We start from the raw sequence: 21,269 nt of genomic DNA, 5'->3' as shown, positions 1-21,269 counted from the left end.
TTCAACGTTCTTCCCTCTAATCGGCAAATTAGTTTGTCGGTTCCTTTCGACAATAGTCCCCTTTGGACAACAGTTCTTTTACGAGGAATTTCTTGCAAATCCTCGGAGCCTACTCTGATTTCTCTCGTAGAAAAGCTTAGACTGATTAAAATTTCCGATGTGGCAATTTTAAAACCTAGAAAATTTTGTGTGGGAAACACGCCCCTTATTTAACGTAACCAATCAGAATCAAATATCTCTGCCGCCCTTTTCCAGAGGCGCCAAAGTCAGGGTCAGCTTGACCTGGTAGTTTGAGTAACAGAGTTTCTGCGATTTCTCAACTGTCAAAAAAGTCACACCACCTTTTAAAACACGCAAAAGTACCCACTTCCCGGTAATCCCCATGCAGGCATGGCTAAAATTATTAAAGATTAGTGTCACCAATGGCGATTCTGATCCAGAGAGAACAATCCCCCCTCCCCCGCCTTAAAGTAAAAGCATATGGAGCAAAGGACGATGTTCAGCCCTGAATGGAAGAATTCGTTTTGTTGGATCGTATGGTAAGTTTTCCTTATGCAAAATGTATGGTTCTGAGTTGTCTTATTTTATATTGGGGGGGGGGATGGTGGCAATTCATCTGTCACTATTACAATATAACCGTTTTGTTTTATAGTGGTAGCTGTATAATGTAGTTGTCATTTTGGTTGTTCTGAAAATTTTCAGGAAAATGTGACATGGAATGAAAGTTGTGTTTATCCACATGTTGCTGTTATATTTAAATAGTAAAGTAATTTTGATGAAAATATTTATCGTTTTTGAAAATTTATTTTGCTTTCTGACATTCATTCAGTGAATAAATTAAACAATGACCAACAGATTGATATCTTGCTTTTAATGGAAAGAATTATGTATTGTCCTAACTATTATGCCATGATAACATGAAACACATCACTGTCTTGAAAAAATTGCCACTTGTTATTGGTTTGTGGTTCTGGTAGCTTTTTATCTTTTTGTACATCCCTTAATACATCTTATGTTCCATTTCTATCCAGGTTAAAAATCCTCCTCTGCGGTGAACAGAACGATGAGTGTTAAGGAGCAGGTTGACACAGAGGGTGCATTTGTAAACCATTTTATGACGGAAATGCACGCTTATCCGTTTTCAAACACTTTTGGGATTATCACTGAATATATGTAAGAATTGGTCAGTAGTTGTATGTACTGGTCAGTTATATAGCATGTTGGTCAGTAGATGAGTGTGATGGTTGTTCTATCTTTGTGTACCTTTTCCATTGACCCCAGAGTACCATACTAATATCACATCTGCGGACTTGTCTTAAACTCCGTTTGACTCCAGATTACTATTTTTCAAAATGTTAAATTCCCATTGACCCCTGAGTGCCATTTTTGAACATGGCTGCATAATATTAAATTTTAATTGACCACAGAGTGCCATTTTCATCCTGGGTTGCAGCACTATATTGCTTTACGTTACCAAATTTTGCGGAATTCTTGCATATGAGGTAAGGAAGAACTCTAGATTGTGGGATCAAGGGGTAGCGTCACTGTGTCCTAAAGATGTAAGGAAGTGTTTCCACACAATACCTCGAGTGTTCTTTCATCTCGGGTAAAAAATGTTGTGAATAATTTGCACCTGTGATAAGGAAGTTCTTTGTTGCTTTTAGGGTGAAACAGACAGTAGTCTATGTTGTTGTGAACAACATTAATTCTGCATCTCAAAGCAAGACCAACCATTTGTGTGGCAAAGGTAGAAACTTGCATACTTTGGAGTCAATGGTTGATGTCACTTTGACTGAAAGAAGAAACATGGGTTCTGCAACTTTAATTTTAGACCACGTATCTTAACCAAAGCACGCGGAAGGCGTGCATTTTAGGGATGGAAGAGGCCTTTAGATTTCGGTTCTAATGCCAAGGTCAGTGAGGTTAATATAATGGATATTCCAGACTAACTTATATTTTAGAGAAGTTTCTTCATCAGACGTTTTAAATGACTTGCGTGTACAGTACTAAAAAACCTATGTATTTTAAACTGATTTGTTTGTGGTTTTATGGGTTTAACGCCATTTTTCAGCACATGATAGGCCATACATGGTGGCCTGTATATTTGGTGGAGTACGAACATGTGAAAACCACAGGAAGAATCACCGACCCACCGGAAGCTACTGGTAAGCTTTTTCAAGTACCCATGTTGGCCTAGCCGAGACCCGGACCCAGGCAGACACAGGTGAGATGTCAGTGACCTGTAAAGGCGAGCGTCATAGGCCACTTGGCCACCTTGTGTCCCGATTCTAGTGTCAAAATGTCACTGAATACAGTCATGTTAAAACTAATAAAACAATAATGTTTTCTTCACACAAATCTTAATATTTTAAGTGTCTACACAGGGTACTGTTAAAACAGTGGGGATGTATGATGTAACGTTTATGGTACTCTTGTTACAAATTCAGAATGCTATATATTTTGCTGATGCTGAGTTTACTTACCACCACCATGAATTTGGAGAAGGAACATCGATAAATATTTGCAAATCACAAGCATGACCTACTGAATATTGCATGATAAAACTTTATTCGCATTACTCGTGATAAAAGCATATTTACATTTAAGAGTAGTCCTCGAAATACTTCAATGAGCTTCCTTCATGTCCTTGGTTATAAACGGGGAATTATTTCAATTAATGGTAGCAGTCTTTTGGTGTATTACATATGAAGAGGTCGTTTATTTTTTAAGAAGCTCTAAAACTATTTATAATACACGTTTTAAAGTCTTTTATTATATGATTCAGTTTGGTTTGTTGTTTTATACGAAGGTAACGCAGGTAGGTTATTTAGTGCCAAGGTAGTTGGAATAAGGTGTCTTACAAAGGTCATAACGTGGTAACTGATCCGGTCTGATCTGATGGTAGGGTTTGGAAACCGCACCCTTTCGGTGGCGAATCAGCATTCTAAACGATGAACCATAGAGACTTTGGATGATGCAGTCAGGCCCGGCCCAAGGATGTGCGGGGCCCAAGGCAGCAAGTGATGAGAGGGTCCCCAAGCAAAAAAATCTGTTCAATCTCACCACAGTACACAAAAAACATGTATAGCCGGCAGCGCCGGGCCCCTGAAAGTGCGTTGCCTCGTTCGCCGAGCCTGGATGCAGTAGGCAGCGCCACTGGAAAAATATCTTGTTTTGTATATATATATATATATATATATATATATATATATATATATATATATATATATATATATATATATATATTGCTTTGTCTTAAAACATTCGGAAAGCCACGATATTGTAGTTGAGTGCCCCCAACGCATCGGTTGAAACAAGCATAGTTTTCCCTCTTTCTATTCGTGCACCGTGTTGCACGAATTATTAAGTTTGGAGACATGAAATTGTTCACACAGTACCATGGTTGCAAGTAGATGTCCTGATTAGATATTCAAGTCAGTCAGTGAGGCCGCGGACAAGATGTGTGGACCCCAGGAAAAGTTATCCAGTAGGCTTCTATAAATTACAAATTGTGACGGTTGTGGGCCCCCTGACTGGCATGAGCCCCCGGAGTTTTGTCCAAATTGCCCTACCCTGTCCGCGGCCGTGCAAGTCACTATAAACATTTTTTTTTTCTGCTTTTTAAAACATTATGTTTTTTACTTAATGGAACTTGTTTATATATATATATATATATATATATATATATATATATATATATATATATATATATATATATATATATATATCTCATTGTAGATGGAAAAAAAATCTTGGAGACATGATATTTATATGTGGATGACATATTTAGATTTTCACGCTAGATTTTTCATATCAATTGTTTGTACATATTTTACGTTGATTTAAACGAACTTGAGATATACAAATATTTTTAAATGTATGGTTGCCTACACATGTTGATCACCGGATTCGATTTTTATTCCGTTGCACTTTTTATTTCTCGCATAGTTATAAATTTTGTCTTTTGTGGCTAAGGTGGTGCGTGCGTGTTTTACAAGCACAAATCTGTTTTGTTTTTGTTACTATGTCACAACACCAAGCAAAGAGTGGCAGTGTAATAGTATTATAATTTGTTGTTGTTGTTTTTTTTAAATCTTATTTTCTATAATTTTGCTCGTATCGGGTTCTTTGCAACCCTTGATAAGATACGCTGCTTTTTACATATACGATTTTTGTTATTGCAGTTTTATGTTAGGCTTTGATTTGGGTGGAGCAAATTATTCATCATGTTTTACGCAGGCTGTTGATTATAGAGGGAATTCTAACTTGTTTTTGATATAGCATAACGCCGTGAATGAAAGCAGAATAATTATTGTTATCGACACCGGTTTCTCTTGATTGGGAACAGTTCGCCGTGAAATTGACGATTTATACGTCCCGTCGACCCGAACAAGGTCGTTGACATTTTAGGCGTGGAAAAGCTTAAACCTCATGAAGGTACATTCGTACTTGATGTCTGAAAAGATTTTTTTAAGGTGCGTCACCATTAGCATGCCTTTTCATACCGGCTTGTAATTCTCACAAGAACATTTCTCGTGTTTATAGCTAACTTAGGTTTTGATGAGTTAATACATTCTTAATCAAGCAATCTTTATAAAGGCAAATACATAATTAGATGACGAATTTAAAAATGATAAAATGATCGTTTCACCTGAGATCCACATTGATATTCGCTTCAAATTCCTTAGTATTTATTTTATACTATCAGTACAGAAGTTTCTAACTTCTAATAATGAATACCTAACATTAAGTGGTTATCATACAATATGGTATTTCAGTTAAACAGTAACCCCAATGTCAAGCAAATGCAACGGATATCAATGGGGCGGGGGGGGGGGGAGAGTAGCATATTTCATCAACAAAAGTATGAAAACGTTTTCAAAACCGGAAAACTAACTTTTGCTAGGCTTCACTTACCAAGGGCCCCAGAAAGGACTACTTATGGGTCAACTGACCTGATGAGAAATCGCAAGGGCAGTGCTTTCTCAGTTAGGGATAACTGCTATTAATTAAAGTTGGCAGCCATGTTTAAGAATGTATGTTGATATACCAAGTTTCATCAAAATCTATTGTAGAATACATTCAGATGCCAGAAAACGTCCTTCATTTCCATGATCTTTTTTCTGTTCAGTTTGGTACTTTATCCAATTTGCATCTTGTCTATAGTTTAAGCTTGTATAATAAATTTTATTAAGATCGGGGAAACGTTCAGGAACCATTAGAAGGGCTGTCGGTTATTTGCGTGATCAGCACCGTATACAGTATAATACATAATTGTTTGTTATGTGTCCAATGTTTCAAATTCTCGTGTAATTACATGTAAGTTACATACACACAGATTGCATTTAAATGTCAGATTCTACTTGTTTTGGCCGATCACCTCATTAATATGTACAGACTGAAAGAAAATAGCTTGCTGGTCTTTAGCTGCTCGCTTGTTTGGAAAAGGTATAGCTCATTTCTCCCACAACACTACATAATTTGGTTTGACTTTGCAATGTTTTGCATCATTGTGAATGGGGTTCTTCAGAATGGGAATGTGGCTTGATTCAGTTACAACAGATTTATATGTCAAGATAAATTCATACATTTGCGAATGATTTTTAATTTGAATTTTTAAAAAATACAGTTACAGTTTGTAAGAACTTTAAGAAGGCCTTGATGCTGCGGAGTCCAAACGAATCTCATGTTTTCATTATGCTCCGCTCTATAGCAAAGGTTATAAGCAATCGAAACAGTGCTCGACCAATTCCTTAGCGTCCAAACCCAACCTCGACCCCATCCCCAACTGGTATGTGAGAAAGTTTGCCAGTAGCTTCTCGTGGGTCGGTGGTTCTTTCCGGGGGTTTTCCGGGTTCTTCCTCCACCATTAATACTGGCCGCCATGTATAGCCTATCTTGTGCTGAAAAATGGCGTTAAACCCTACGACAACAGCAACAACAACTCCCCACCACCACCAAAAAGATAAAAAAAGACAAACAAACAAACAACAACATCAGGTGGAGTTCGTTTCCATTAAGAACTGTGTTCTGAACCACTTCGTTCACATGAAATAATTGGCAGTGAAAGGGACAAAGATACAATCGGGACAATCTAGGCTTTCGTTGTCGTAACTTACGTTGTGAATTCCGCCAGTGGCGAATCACCAAACTCATCAAATTCATGTGTATTCCATAATTACTTTCGAGGTTATTTTACGACCTGCCCGAAATGGCTGAGTGATGTTTCGATCGATGTAGTTATAGGTATGCACATAAAATGGATGGTTTGGTATTAGCTCCCAGCGGAGTGCACTACTTTTGTTGCGACAGAAAAAAACAATAACATCCCGATTGTGACTTTGTCTCCTTATGCTGCAGTATTGTGATACGTCAGCTAAAAAGTTTCGAATATAGTTCACATTGGCGGCGAATTAAGAAATAGGAATTTAAAAAAAAAAAATCTCGACTTGACGGAAATGTGAATAATACTGTTCAATAATAAATTAACTGTTGTTTGTAATATGCACGTCTCTCTTTCTCTCTCTCTCTCTCTCTCTCTCTCTCTCTCTCTGGGGGCTTTCAATTTTACTAGGATAACATGATACTCAACCCATATTTGATGCTTCATGAACAGGATAACAATAAGATAACTATAAATTTAAACCTCCGATTCAAGTTATATTTTGTAGACATTCTTTCACGATTTTGCATAAAAAGAGCCAATATATTTGTAACCTTTATTTCACTTGATTTCAGGTGATCGTCCGCAATTTCAACAGCGTCAGATTATACGAGTGTATATGTGTGTGTGTATATATATATATATATATATATATATATATATATATATATATATACACACACACACACACACACACACGTAAGGCAGGCCCCAAGTATTTGTATAGTGTCTATTCGTGGTAATATGACACCCCGGATGAATGTTCCTCTGTTACTAACATCCACCAGTCCATGACCATATAGTTTTGATGGCTGATAATAACTACCATGTATCTCTGGTTGTAAGTTCAAATGCTGACATTGGAACGAGCAATTCGTGTAGGCGCGTGCAACTTAATAATGGTTGTCTTTTTATATGCATCTTAATCTGTTAAAAAAGGCTTTTTTACTTTATGATTTTGTTTGCCACAAATGAACATTTTAATTCGTTTTATGAATAGTCCACAACAATTTTGTTATCTCCTGTTTTTAGTTTGTCTGTCTGAAAGAAATATGCAACTGCGGGTTTTTAATTTACAAGGATGTGCATCCTAAAAGCAAAATAATACGTCAGAATTTTAGAAATTTTAGAGTGCAACTGAAATCTCTGTTTGCCAAGAAATGAAATCGAAAGGCTATATGCGATTTCTTGCAATATCAAGATGCTCCAGTGCTTGATATTTACTATATGAACGTGTTTGATATATACAGTAAATACGTATGTGCCATTTAATGAATCTACGTGATACGTGTTTCAATACTCCTGAGACAACGTGTTTAAGTACGCATGAGACACTGCACAAATGTAGTCTGAAATTATGTGATATGAAAATGAATGTTCTTTCTAAAGTTTTTTTTAACTTGTATTGTCGGCAGTCATTTCTTGGACAACACAGTACATCTGACGCAAATTCTGATGCACGCTCTTAACATTGACGAGTTATCGTCTACTTTTCATGGCAAAAACATCCAGGTAAGTTCAGTATCAGTATACATGAAAATATATAACGCTGGTGTTGTCCGCATCTGAAATTATTCTTCGATTTTCTGAATATGTTCACATTCGTGTCGATGTCAGACAAATGCATTCTGTAAGTTTTCGATGTGTTCGTTACGAGAACACGTTTGCAGAATGATACTCTACTCTATATATTTTCCCTGTTACTATGAATCGAAGAAAGAAAAAGTTAATAGGAAAGAAAGAGTTTTGTTTCTATAAGTCTTTTATGTGGTAGGGAAATGTCACTAGAAAGGTTCCATAAAATACATATATATGTTCAAATCTATTCATAATGAAACGAGAGGTAGAGGTAGCAGATATTGTATAAGATCAACTATGCATATATCCGTGCTCATTACACAAAGCAGTTATTGTTGAATCACATTATTTGCAACTAGTCCAAATGATTTCCTATGGGGCACACTTTCCACACTATAGAATTTCCATTTCCAATGAATTGTTTTTGAAGGATTCAGTCTGTCGTGACGTGTTTGGTGGTTATTGATGCCCAAAGAATGAGCGGCAGTGGTGTTATATATAGCCCAGATCGAGCGAATAACTAAATGAAATTAATGGATAGAATAAATGGAAATCTGAGCAAGAATATTGAATAGAACAACACAAGTCCTGTGTACAGAATATAACAATTTAATTAATTCGATAAAAGAAATAAAATTATACAAGACCAATTGAATTATGCACATCTACCGGAGAAGAAAAGGAAAGAAAATAACTCCATTAACCCAAAGTTCTCGAATGCAATTAGAAGCTCCGTTTTGATGCGGCAAATTTCATCACGGAATTGAGTGTTTCGAACTTTAATTTCCCGGCATGTCTTCATAACCTGATAACAGGTTTCTTTTGACTCTCCAGAATCAGCATAGTTTTTGGGTTGGGGTCAACTTAACTGAAACAATCTCGAGTTCCCTCTGGCCTGCGTATGCATCACGCCGCCTTTAGTTCCCTCTCTCGGTTGCTCAGTCTCTTATACTGGTCGTTCAGTCTGTTGTATTTAGTCGCAGAAGATATTTTCTTGATAAAAGAAATGCGGCCTAATTATTTGTTCATTTAATCCTGAGCAGGACATACTTACACTCTCTTTGTACACTCATAATAGCCCATATCACATTTCTCAATCGACACTCACCTGCTAATTGACTTCAGGACTGACTGTACTAATTCAGTTCCCATAGTTATCCTATGTAAACACCATGATATTAAAAAAAACCTCATTAACTTTACATTTCTGAGTGCTCATGATCAAACCTATATTTATCAGTGTAAATGCATCCATGATGACACCTTCTGTATAGAGAAAAGGATATGAACCGCAGCATTTTCTGGACTTGTATGTGTTTGAAACGTGTGCTTTCAATTCCGTACCAAACAGCCAGGTGCTAATTTCAGCAATGAGTGATGCAAACTCAGGACTGGCAAAGGACCGAAATTCTATCAATATAACAGAGATAACACAGTCTCTATTTTTTCATTTTCAGCTAGGATAAACTCTCAAAAGATTATTTTTACTAAATTCTTTCATTATCAACCAATCCTGGCTAAACAAACCCAACTGTATTCTATTTTATCTTCACCCTTTTCCAGACTGGTTCCCATTTTCCCATACAATTAGTACCGTGTGTGCTTCCTTGAATCCAATACAACAATGCCGTATTTGTCTACATATACTTGCGCTTCTCTCTTTCTAATGGCAATTAACCTATTACAAGCAAATTAACGTATTTCTCCAATGGAACTAGTTACCATTACTAATTCATCGATAGCTTAGTCTGCTCTCGCATAATGATAAATAAGCCCCTACAATATGAACCAATTACTGTCTTAAACTAAATGTAGGACAGATGCGTACACGCAACTGATCAGTAAATACCCGTATAGCCCAAAGTAGCTGCTCAGATAGAACCAATTCATAGATTAAAGGAATTCGTGTCTTAGTTAAAGAAATAGATCAAACACAATTCGCTTCATTGCTCATAATACTAACAATTTCTCTGCAGAAAACATCCTACAAACCTAATAATGATCAATTCTTGGTCTATATGATTCTTATATCATTTCAGACAAATCAATTCAATCCATTGTCTTAAGACTCGTATCAAAGGAAAATTGTGTATGAAAGTAAGACAGCACCTTTTTGCTATGACGTTTACTCTCAGCTTCTTATAGCGTAACCTTTTCTTACACCCCTGGTTACGTGTATCTCGTGGACTCTCAACTACTCGTCGTTTCAACAAACTTTATGAGGTTCTCGCCTACCCCTGGAATCGAGACCTTTTCAACAAGAAAAAAAAGCAACTGAGCTGTCTGATTTGTTGTGTAATTCAGTGTTGGAACACCAGACTGCGTTGGAAACAGACCTCCAAACCATTAACTATCCAATCAGTTCTCAGTTTATCTAACCGCCATCATTAACACCGTTCCGCCAGTGTTTGAAAAATTATACATTTCCCGCTCCCCATAAGACAGGTGTCTGCAAAGTTTCAACTTATGACAAATATTTCAACAAGTGCCAACGCTGTGTCTGTAACATTTCACCCCTTGACCATTTGGGATAAACAAAACCCACTCTTCACCCCTGTCAAGCTTCGCTCGACAGAGTCATCAAATGGAACTTCATCAGTAATCACTCAAGTCCTGACCAGATACACTCGGGTACTAGCATCCTTAAACAGCCACGGATTTAACCCTGTGCCAATTCGCATACATCATTTTAAAATTGCTAAATGTTACAATGACATCTGCAAAATTCACACAGTTACACAGTCTTTATGCAATCTGAACTACATTAGCCTTTATGCGTATTCAGTATTTTTATTTCTGTAATTTAGTATGGGTTGTGTTTGGCACAAACTGATAACCACTATAAAAATTCTTCATTTTACTGGAAGAGATTTTTTAACACATATTATTGTACACTGTTGTGTAGCAATGTTGAGATTCGGGTTAAAATAGATCGTAATGGAATGTATTTTACTGTTTCTCAAGACTATATACAGATGCCCCATGGCAAGGTGGTGAGGTATGTAAATCAGTATAATAATGACACTTGTATGTGTATGCAAAATTCGTTGTGGTAAGGTATGTAAAGGACAACTGTATGTGTGTGCAAAGTTCGTATTGGTAAGGTATGTAAATCAGTATAATAGTGACAACTGTATGTGTATGCAAAGATCGTTGTGGTAAGGCATTTAAACCAGTATAATAATGACACTTGTATGTGTATGCAAAGTTCGTTGCGGTAAGATAAGTAAGGCAGTATAATAATGACAACTGTATATGTATGTAAAGTTCGTTGTGGTAAGGCATGTAAATCAGTATAATAATGACAACTGTATGTGTATGCAAAGTTCGTTGTGGTAAGGCATGTAAATCAGTATAATAATGACAACTGTATGTGTATGCAAAGTTCGTTGTGGTAAGGTATGTAAATCAGTATAATAATGACAACTGTATATGTATGTAAAGTTCGTTGTGGTAAGGCATGTAAATCAGTATAATAATGACAACTGTATGTGTATGCAAAGTTCGTTGTGGTAAGGTATGTAAATCAGTATAATAATGACAACTGTATATGTATGTAAAGTTCGTTGTGGTAAGGTATGTAAACCAGTATAATAATGACAACTGTATATGTATGTAAAGTTCGTTGTGGTAAGGCATTTAAACCAGTATAATAATGACACTTGTATGTGTATGCAAAGTTCGTTGCGGTAAGATAAGTAAGGCAGTATAATAATGACAACTGTATATGTATGTAAAGTTCGTTGTGGTAAGGCATTTAAACCAGTATAATAATGACAACTATATGTGTATGCAAAGTTCGTTGTGGTAAGATATGTAAGGCAGTATAATAATGACAACTGTATGTGTATGCAAAGTTCGTTGTGGTAAGGTATGTAAGGCAGTATAATAATGACAACTGTATATGTATGTAAAGTTCGTTGTGGTAAGGCATTTAAACCAGTATAATAATGACAACTGCATGTGTATGCAAAGTTCGTTGTGGTAAGGTATGTAAGGCAGTATAATAATGACACCTGTATATGTATGTAAAGTTCGTTGTGGTAAGGCATTTAAACCAGTATAATAATGACAACTATATGTGTATGCAAAGTTCGTTGTGGTAAGATATGTCAAGCAGTATAATAATGACAACTGTATGTGTATGCAAAGTTCGTTGTGGTAAGGCATTTAAACCAGTATAATAATGACAACTGTATGTGTATGCAAAGATCGTTGTGGTAAGATATGTAAGGCAGTATAATAATGACAACTGTATATGTATGTAAACTTCGTTGTGGTAAGGCATGTAAAACACTATAATAATGACAACTGTATGTGTATGCAAAGTTCGTTGTGGTAAGATGTGTAAGGCAGTATAATAATGACAACTGTATATGTATGTAAACTTCGTTGTGGTAAGGCATGTAAAACACTATAATAATGACAACTGTATGTGTATGCAAAGTTCGTTGTGGTAAGGTATGTAAATCAGTATAATAATGACACTTGTATGTGTATGCAAAGTTCGTTGTGGTAAGGCATTTAAACCAGTATAATAATGACACTTGTATGTGTATGCAAAGTTCGTTGTGGTAAGGTATGTAAGGCAGTATAATAATGACAACTGTATATGTATGCAAAGTTCGTTGTGGTAAGGTATGTAAATCAGTATAATAATGACACTTGTATGTGTATGCAAAGTTCGTTGTGGTAAGGCATTTACACCAGTATAATAATGACACTTGTATGTGTATGCAAAGTTCGTTGTGGTAAGGCATTTCAACCAGTATAATAATGACACTTGTATGTGTATGCAAAGTTCGTTGTGGTAAGGCATTTAAACCAGTATAATAATGACACTTGTATGGGTATGCAAAGTTCTTTGTGGTAAGGCATGTAAATCAGTATAATAATGACACTTGTATGTGTATGCAAAGTTCGTTGTGGTAAGGTATGTAAATCAGTATAATAATGGGAACTGTATGTGTGTGCAAAGTTCGTTTTGGTAAGGCATGTAAACCAGTATAATAATGACACTTGTATGTGTATGCAAAGTTCGTTGTGGTAAGGTATGTAAATCAGTATAATAATGACACTTGTATGTGTATGCAAAGTTCGTTTTGGTAAGGTATGTAAATCAGTATAATAATGACACTTGTATGTGTATGCAAAGTTCGTTGTGGTAAGATGTGTAAGGCAGTATAATAATGACAACTGTATGTGTATGCAAAGTTCGTTGTGGTAAGGTATGTAAATCAGTATAATAATGACACTTGTATGTGTATGCAAAGTTCGTTGTGGTAAGGGATGTAAACCAGTATAACAATGACAACTATATGTGTATGCAAAGATCGTTGTGGTAAGGCATGTAAATCAGTATAATAATGACACTTGTATGTGTATGCAAAGTTCGTTGTGGTAAGGGATGTAAATCAGTATAATAATGACACTTGTATGTGTATGCAAAGTTCGTTGTGGTAAGGGATGTAAACCAGTATAATAATGACAACTATATGTGTATGCAAAGATCGTTGTGGTAAGGCATTTAAACCAGTATAATAATGACACTTGTATGTGCATGCAAAGTTTGTTGTGGTAAGATGTGTAAGGCAGTATAATAATGACAACTGTATGTGTATGCAAAGTTCGTTGTGGTAAGGTATGTAAACCAGTATAATAATGACAACTATATGTGTATGCAAAGATCGTTGTGGTAAGGCATGTAAACCAGTATAATAATGACACTTGTATGTGTATGCAAAGCTCGTTGTGGTAAGGCATGTAAATCAGTATAATAAGGACAACTGTATGTGTATGCAAAGTTCGTTGTGGTAAGGGATGTAAACCAGTATAATAATGACAACTATATGTGTATGCAAAGATCGTTGTGGTAAGGCATTTAAACCAGTATAATAATGACACTTGTATGTGTGTGCAAAGTTCGTTGTGGTAAGATGTGTAAGGCAGTATAATAATGACAACTGTATGTGTATCCAAAGTTAGTTGTGGTAAGGTATGTAAACCAGTATAATAATCACAACTATATGTGTATGCAAAGATCGTTGTGGTAAGGCATTTAAACCAGTATAATAATGACACTTGTATGTGTATGCAAAGTTTGTTGTGGTAAGATATGTAAGGCAGTATAATAATGACAACTGTATGTGTATGCAAAGTTCGTTGTGGTAAGGGATGTAAACCAGTATAATAATGACAACTGTATATGTATGCAAAGTTCGTTGTGGTAAGGCATGTTAATCAGTATAATAATGACACTTGTATGTGTATGCAAGGTTCGTTGTGGTAAGATATGTAAGGCAGTATAATAATGACAACTGTATATGTATGCAAAGTTCGTTGTGGTAAGGCATGTAAACCAGTATAATAATGATAACTGTATGTGTATGCAAAGTTCGTTGTGGTAAGATATGTAAGGCAGCATAATAATGACAACTGTATATGTATGTAAAGTTCGTTGTGGTAAGGCATTTGAACCAGTATAATAATGACAACTGTATGTGTATGCAAAGTTCGTTGTGGTAAGGCACGTAAACCAGTATAATAATGACAACTGTATGTGTATGCAAAGTTCGTTGTGGTAAGGTATGTAAATCAGTATAATAATGACACCAGTATGTGTATGCAGAGCTCGTTGTGCTAAGATATGTAAGGCAGTATAATAATGACACTTGTATGTGTTTGCAAAGTTCGTTGTGGTAAGGTATGTAAATCAGTATAATAATGACACCAGTATGTGTATGCAGAGCTCGTTGTGCTAAGATATGTAAATCAGTATAATAATGACAACTGTATGTGTGTGCAAAGTTCGCTTTGGTAAGGTATGTAAATAAGTATAATAATGACACTTGTATGTGTATGCAAAGTTCGTTTTGGTAAGGTATGTAAATGAGTATAATAATGACACTTGTATGTGTATGCAAAGTTCGTTTTGGTAAGGTATGTAAATGAGTATAATAATGACACTTGTATGTGTATGCAAAGTTCGTTGTGGTAAGATATGTAACGCAGTATAATAATGACACTTGTATGTGTATGCAAAGTTCGTTGTGCTAAGGTATTTAAATCAGTATAATAATGACACTTGTATGTGTGTGCAAAGTTCGTTTTGGTAAGGCATGTAAACCAGTATAGTAATGACACTTGTATGTGTATGCAAAGTTCGTTGTGGTAAGGTATGTAAATCAGTATAATAATGACACTTGTATGTGTATGCAAAGTTCGTTGTGGTAAGGCATGTAAACCAGTATAATAATGACACTTGTATGTGTATGCAAAGTTCGTTGTGGTAAGATATGTAAGGCAGTATAATAATGACACTTGTATGTGTATGCAAAGTTCGTTGTGGTAAGGCATGTAAACCAGTATAATAATGACACTTGTATGTGTATGCAAAGTTCGTTGTGGTAAGATATGTAACTCAGTATAATAATGACAACTATATGTGTATGCAAAGTTCGTTGTGGTAAGGCATGTAAATCAGTATAATAATGACACCTGTATGTGTATGCAAAGTTCGTTGTGGTAAGGCATGTAAACCAGTATAATAATGACACTTGTATGTGTATGCAAAGTTCGTTTTGGTAAGGTATATAAATCAGTATAATAAGGACAACTGTATGTGTATGCAAAGTTCGTTGTGGTAAGATGTGTAAGGCAGTATAATAATGACAACTGTATGTGTATGCAAAGTTCGTTGTGGTAAGGTATTTAAATCAGTATAATAATGACACTTGTATGTGTGTGCAAAGTTCGGTTTGGTAAGGCATGTAAACCAGTATAATAATGACACTTGTATGTGTATGCAAAGTTCGTTGTGGTAAGGTATGTAAATCAGTATAATAATGACACTTGTATGTGTATGCAAAGTTCGTTGTGGTAAGGCATGTAAACCAGTATAATAATAACACTTGTACGTGTATGCAAAGTTCGTTGTGGTAAGATATGTAAGGCAGTATAATAATGACACTTGTATGTGTATGCAAAGTTCGTTGTGGTAAGGTATTTAAATCAGTATAATAATGACACTTGTATGTGTGTGCAAAGATCGTTTTGGTAAGGCATGTAAACCAGTATAATAATGACACTTGTATGTGTATGCAAAGTTCGTTTTGGTAAGGTATGTAAATCAGTATAATAATGACACTTGTATGTGTATGAGCAGCAGGGGGGGGCGAATCGGACATTTTGTCCAAACGTCATTTGGCTTAATTAATACTTTCTGCAACTCAATGATCTAGTGTCGTCAGCGCCTGGTAAAAAAAAAGACGACGTCGTCGTCGGGGATCGTCCAATCGTCATTTGGTTTAATTAATACCTTCTGCGCGTCGATCCCCAGCGTCGTCAGCGTCCGGTAAGCGCATCGACGACCGCGTCGATGTCATCGCCCCCCCTGCTGCTTACAATTTAACCGAATATTTGGTCGAGTCCGATACGATATCGTGTCCGAGGATCATGTAAATTTATCGTTACAAATCCATGTGGGGTCGACTGAGCATGACTAAAAAAGTTTCGAAAAACATTAAAGTCCATGTCACCGCCGCACCATGTCTGCCAAATATTTCGTAGCGTGTGTGTATCAACGCCGTTGAATACAGCAAGAATATTACAGTTGTCTCTGATTACTTTTGGAATCTGAGTATACCGTTGAGTGACATATATCACGTCAGTGTTTTTATGCCTGCCTCTGGAAAATATCCTAGCTGGGTTCTTTTGATTGTCTAACATAACATCATCGTACACGACTAGATTGTTAACGTCGCCATCAATATCATCGATACCTGGTGCATCATTGATATCCGTAATAAACTCGATGACATTTTTTTTAGCGATCGCTGATGCATTCTCGTTGAAATCTTTCAACACCTCGTAGCATCGTTGATCATCTACGCTAGGAGCAACCAAATACAACTTATCCCACTTCATCCATCTCATTATTAAATTAAGTAGCAATTGCGTCTTGCCGGATCCAGATGGTCCGATGATAATCATCCGGATCGAGTTTGGTAACGCTGCAACATGCTTAACTGGTTCTCTTGTTTTAGTCGCTGAAAAGTCAATTATATTCATGTCTCTATACATAAATTATGGATCTATATTGTGTAAAGTGTAGAGTGCGTACTGGCACAAATGATATGACAACCGTTACAACAAGAAATAACAGATCGGCGCTTACTGGCAAGTGTGCACAATGCGGTATAAAGAAATTTAGATTTATTTCTATTAGACCCGGAGATGTTTTAAAAAAAAGCGAGGAGGTGATATTGCAGCCAAGTTATCAAAACTCCCCGGAACCCCGTGGGCAAAGTATCCAGGAGAAAAGCACCTCCCAGGATATAGCTACTGTGGCCCCGGAACACGATTAGATATCAGACTCGATGATCAAAATCAGCCCAAACCCGGTGAGTATCCAATAAACGCTATCGATAAGGCGTGTCATGCTCATGATGTTGCTTACTACAAAAGTAGCGATCTGCAACAGCGTCATATCGCGGACGTAAAATTAATTCACGCGTTAAATGCTATTCCTGATAAATCCTTCAAAGAAAAATTGGCTTCATGGTTGGTAAAATCGGCTATGAAAGGTAAATTAATGATTGGAAGCGGAGCTTCTCGCGCTGGTAATTGAATACGCTAGCGTTTATAATAACAACATGGAATCCATCTATTATTCTCCGAGAGGATACTGGAAGGGGAAGGCCGCAATTGGTAAGCTTGCAAGCGCTGCAAAGGTAACGAGGGCTACTGCGGCTAATTGGTTATCCAAACAGGCTATATGGCAAATCTATCTACCACCGCCTAAACAAATCAACTTCTCGCGCTTTGATGTCAGCGTACCTAATGAAGTTCATCAGGCTGATATACTATTTCTGCCGCATGACAACGGTTACAAATACGCGCTAACCATAGTTGATGTTGCGAGTCGATACAAACAAGCGGAGCCGTTAAAAACAAAGTCAGCAACTGAAGTAGCCGCTGCGTTTGAAAGAATTTATCGAAGAGGTCCTCTGCGCTGGCCAAATCTATTACAAGTTGATCCTGGTAGTGAATTTAGAGGCGCTGTTTTATCAACGCTGAAACATCATAGCGTCGCGATACGACGAGGTCATACTGCGCTACATCGTGATCAGGCAATTGTTGAGCGATTCAATCGGACTGTTGCTGAACGGTTATTTGGATATCAATACGCGAAGGAATTCATCCAAGAAAAACTATCTCGTGAATGGGTCAAAAGGTTGCCAGGCGTAATTTCAGCGTTAAATAACGAGATTACCCGAGCAATCAACATGAAGCCCAGCGACGCGATTAAATACGAGTATATACCCGGAAGATCAAAAATAGATAGCGTTTCCAAGCCGATTCTCGGCGATGTTACCGTGAGATATCTATATGAACCAGGAGAGCTTGAAGGCGGTAAAAAAAGGGCTACTGATCCTATTTGGAGTGTTACCACACATAACATATCAACGATAACACGATCAACTGGTAGACCACCGATCTATAGACTGGATTCAACTGCTCCTCAGCGCGGATTTACACGCGAGCAACTACAAGTGATACCTGACGATACTCAATTACCCCCGCGTGGTCTTAACTAGCGCCGTTGCGTCTATTGCACTCAAGACAGGTCAACCTCACATTGTTTTTGACATGACCGAGACTGTTATCGATCCTGTCCACGGTAAATTGGCGAGCGTCTTTATCCGAATAGCGCCAACTCATTATACAATTGCAACTCGCGCAGTGATTATTCTGTTGTTGTCGTAACGCAATTATTAATTCGGCATCAATATCAAAACGCCGTTGTTTTTTTTTATCCTGTTGGCGGTAACCCGAGAGTTTTCTATCAATGACGCTTGCATCGATGGTGACTCCGTCGGTGACTCCGTCAACAACAATTCTTCGAAGCTGATTTATCCTCCGTACTCGGGACACCGCAAGATAGACTAGATTGGACCATTCGATGCGATTATCAACTATCCAAACAATTGTGTCCGTGATAGTTAGTCCCTGCGAGGAATGTATTGTTGTTGCGTATCCTAGCGTCCACGGGGATTTATCAGCACGTAGCGCGTCCTCGACGACGCTGATATCAACGAGCACGATATCATTCAGCACGAGAATTTGTTTTTCTGTCCGGCCTGGAATTTCAGCTTCAATGTTCTGCCGCCGTGTATCCGCGGGTCTATAACATAACGGCACTGGACGCGTTGGAAACTTTTCCTTATGCAACGTAAACAACTTCCGCTGAAGTGTGTCCCTGACTATCTTTCTACTCGCTACAATCAAATCGTTTGGTCTCCATGTTTCCCAGAATTCATTTAACGGCGTTTCCGGAATCACCTCGCGGATTATTTCACACTGAATTCTATCCGGCTGTAATCTGATTAATTTTTTAACCCCGCGCAGTTGTTCATCAAGTGCTCGGTAATCAGCATCGGTTTCTTCATAATAGTCCACAAAACCCTTTAACCAATCATGTGGACCCTCGCCGACAAATGGTGGTGGTTGGCCATGATCCCCACACATGATTACCGCTGTATTCGCGAGCAGCAACCAATCAAGAAACATTCGTAAAGTATCTAACGAAACAGTACATATCTCATCCCAAATGATAACCCCAGGAATAAATTTTTCACCCATTCGATCAGGAGTCCACTCGCCGCCGCTGTATCGAAAAAAGCTGTGATAAGTAACGGCGTCAACATTTCGTTGTTTTATTTCTCGCGCTAGTCTATGGGTCGGTGTACGCACGATTATACTTGCCCGCGTTCGAAATAATTCAATTGCCCGAGTCGTCTTTCCTGACCCGCCACAGCCGCTTAAATAAACTGTTTTATGTCTACAAATTGGATCAGAACACGGTGGTGCATTAGACCATTCTGACAATTTATCACCGCGTAGGTAATTGTTTTCAACGGTGACATCTGCTGACGGGGAATAATCGCGTCGTATTTCATTTTTAATTCTCCATGTACCCCAACTCTCGTCTGGACTAGTAAACTCGGCTACGTTTCCCTTATACGCTACGTCAACATAAAACGAATCAACGGCTACTCTAACCGCGGTGTCGGGGAATCTATTTATCATCGAGAATAAATTGATAGCGGCGTAACCCAGCATAGACGCCCTCAAATGCGGGTATGCCGGGCTGTCTCCATCGCTGTAGGTAACAACTGTACCCAACCTTGTTCCATTGGACAAGAAAGCTGTTTCGCAGTTCACGTATCTATTTTTCGCCACTGCGTCCTTGATTACGAAATCATATTCTGCGTCATCTATAATCAGCCGTGAGCAATATCGTTTGTAGTCGCAGTTTTTTCCACCTTGTGTGAACTTACCGATTATTCTTCTACCGAGATCTTTTGCCTCGTGGTTTCGTTGGTTGAATATCCTCCTGGACCATTCGACGATATATTCCTCGTCGGCATCGACGTGTTTTCTGGACTCGTCAATTATGCTATCTAGACGCTCCGGTTCTGGTAACCAGACTTCAGTCTGCGCTCGGTATGATATAATCGCGTCACTGACAATCAACGATACAAGCATGCTACAATCAATCATATACCGTAGCAGCGCTATTGGTAACCACTTTTTTTCAGCCATGTGTCTACCGATCCAAATATAGCAACAGCGATGAAGTCCTGCCGCGAACTCAAATGATACTACGCGAGCGAATCCGGTTAAATCAAAATCAGGCAGTGGTCCATTAATAGCAACACGAGTCATTTCATGTCTGGGGTGTCCAAATCGTTTGAAATACTCAGCGGCGGATCCATACCCGAGAAAACTCGCTGGATAACAGGCAACCATATCAACCGAGATCATAGCGTCGCGGTTGTATTCAGTGTTCCATAATCCACCGTGATAATACTCCAAACAACTGGATTGTACATCTGATAGAAATTCCTTGCGCGTTGGACTCCACGCATTTTTCCTCGCTGCAACATGAGCCGCAACCGATGGAATCGTAAAACAATTTGTTAGCAGTTGTTCATCATGCTCCTCAAATTCTATGGCGGTTTTTTTCATCCTGTTGTGAAATGCTTCAGTGCGATATAATTCACCGTTTGGTCTTACAAACTGATCAAAGGTATCAGCGCTGCGAAGTAACCACACTGATACAGGGTCGTTTTTACACAAATAAGCGATAGCATCAAATAGTTTCCTCTCCGCGAGAAACCCGTTCTCTTCCAGGAATTCTTCGGGTATATACTTTACTGTTCTATCCCGTGGAAACACTGTAATCGCGGGCGTCCATGCGTGTTCGTTATGATCAATAATTTTGATTGGGGCTCCCTTTGATTTATACTTTGATTCGTGTAATACTTCACCAGTTATCGTTGTAACGGTTATTGGAAATCTTAACGATGTTTCTAATCTCGCTATGTCGCTGATGGTTGCTCCTCGCTCTTTTACGGTTAGTTCCCATTGGTTTATTTTGCTACGTCGTAAATTAGTCAATTTGTTTCCTCGACACGCATTTGTAAAATGCTCTATTATTCGTTCTGCTACACAATTTTTCCCA

The 21,269-nt window shown here is 37.7% G+C and overlaps 1 long non-coding RNA gene across 1 annotated transcript in view; it reads left to right on the top strand.

Annotated features, from left to right (window-relative positions):
• The first annotated feature begins 4,885 nt into the window (after positions 1-4,885).
• LOC149770067 (uncharacterized) overlaps positions 4,886-21,269 on the top strand; it is a 63,930-nt gene continuing 47,546 nt past the window's right edge. The window contains exon 1 of the long non-coding RNA XR_016418968.1: positions 4,886-7,675. This is a non-coding gene — a long non-coding RNA (uncharacterized LOC149770067). The remainder of the gene's footprint in view (positions 7,676-21,269) is intronic.

Source organism: Sinohyriopsis cumingii, unplaced genomic scaffold (genome assembly GCF_028554795.1).
Source record: "Sinohyriopsis cumingii isolate HCF-2022 unplaced genomic scaffold, ASM2855479v2 utg002739l, whole genome shotgun sequence".
Lineage (NCBI taxonomy): Eukaryota > Metazoa > Mollusca > Bivalvia > Unionida > Unionidae > Sinohyriopsis > Sinohyriopsis cumingii.
This window is presented reverse-complemented; position numbering and strand designations above follow the sequence as displayed.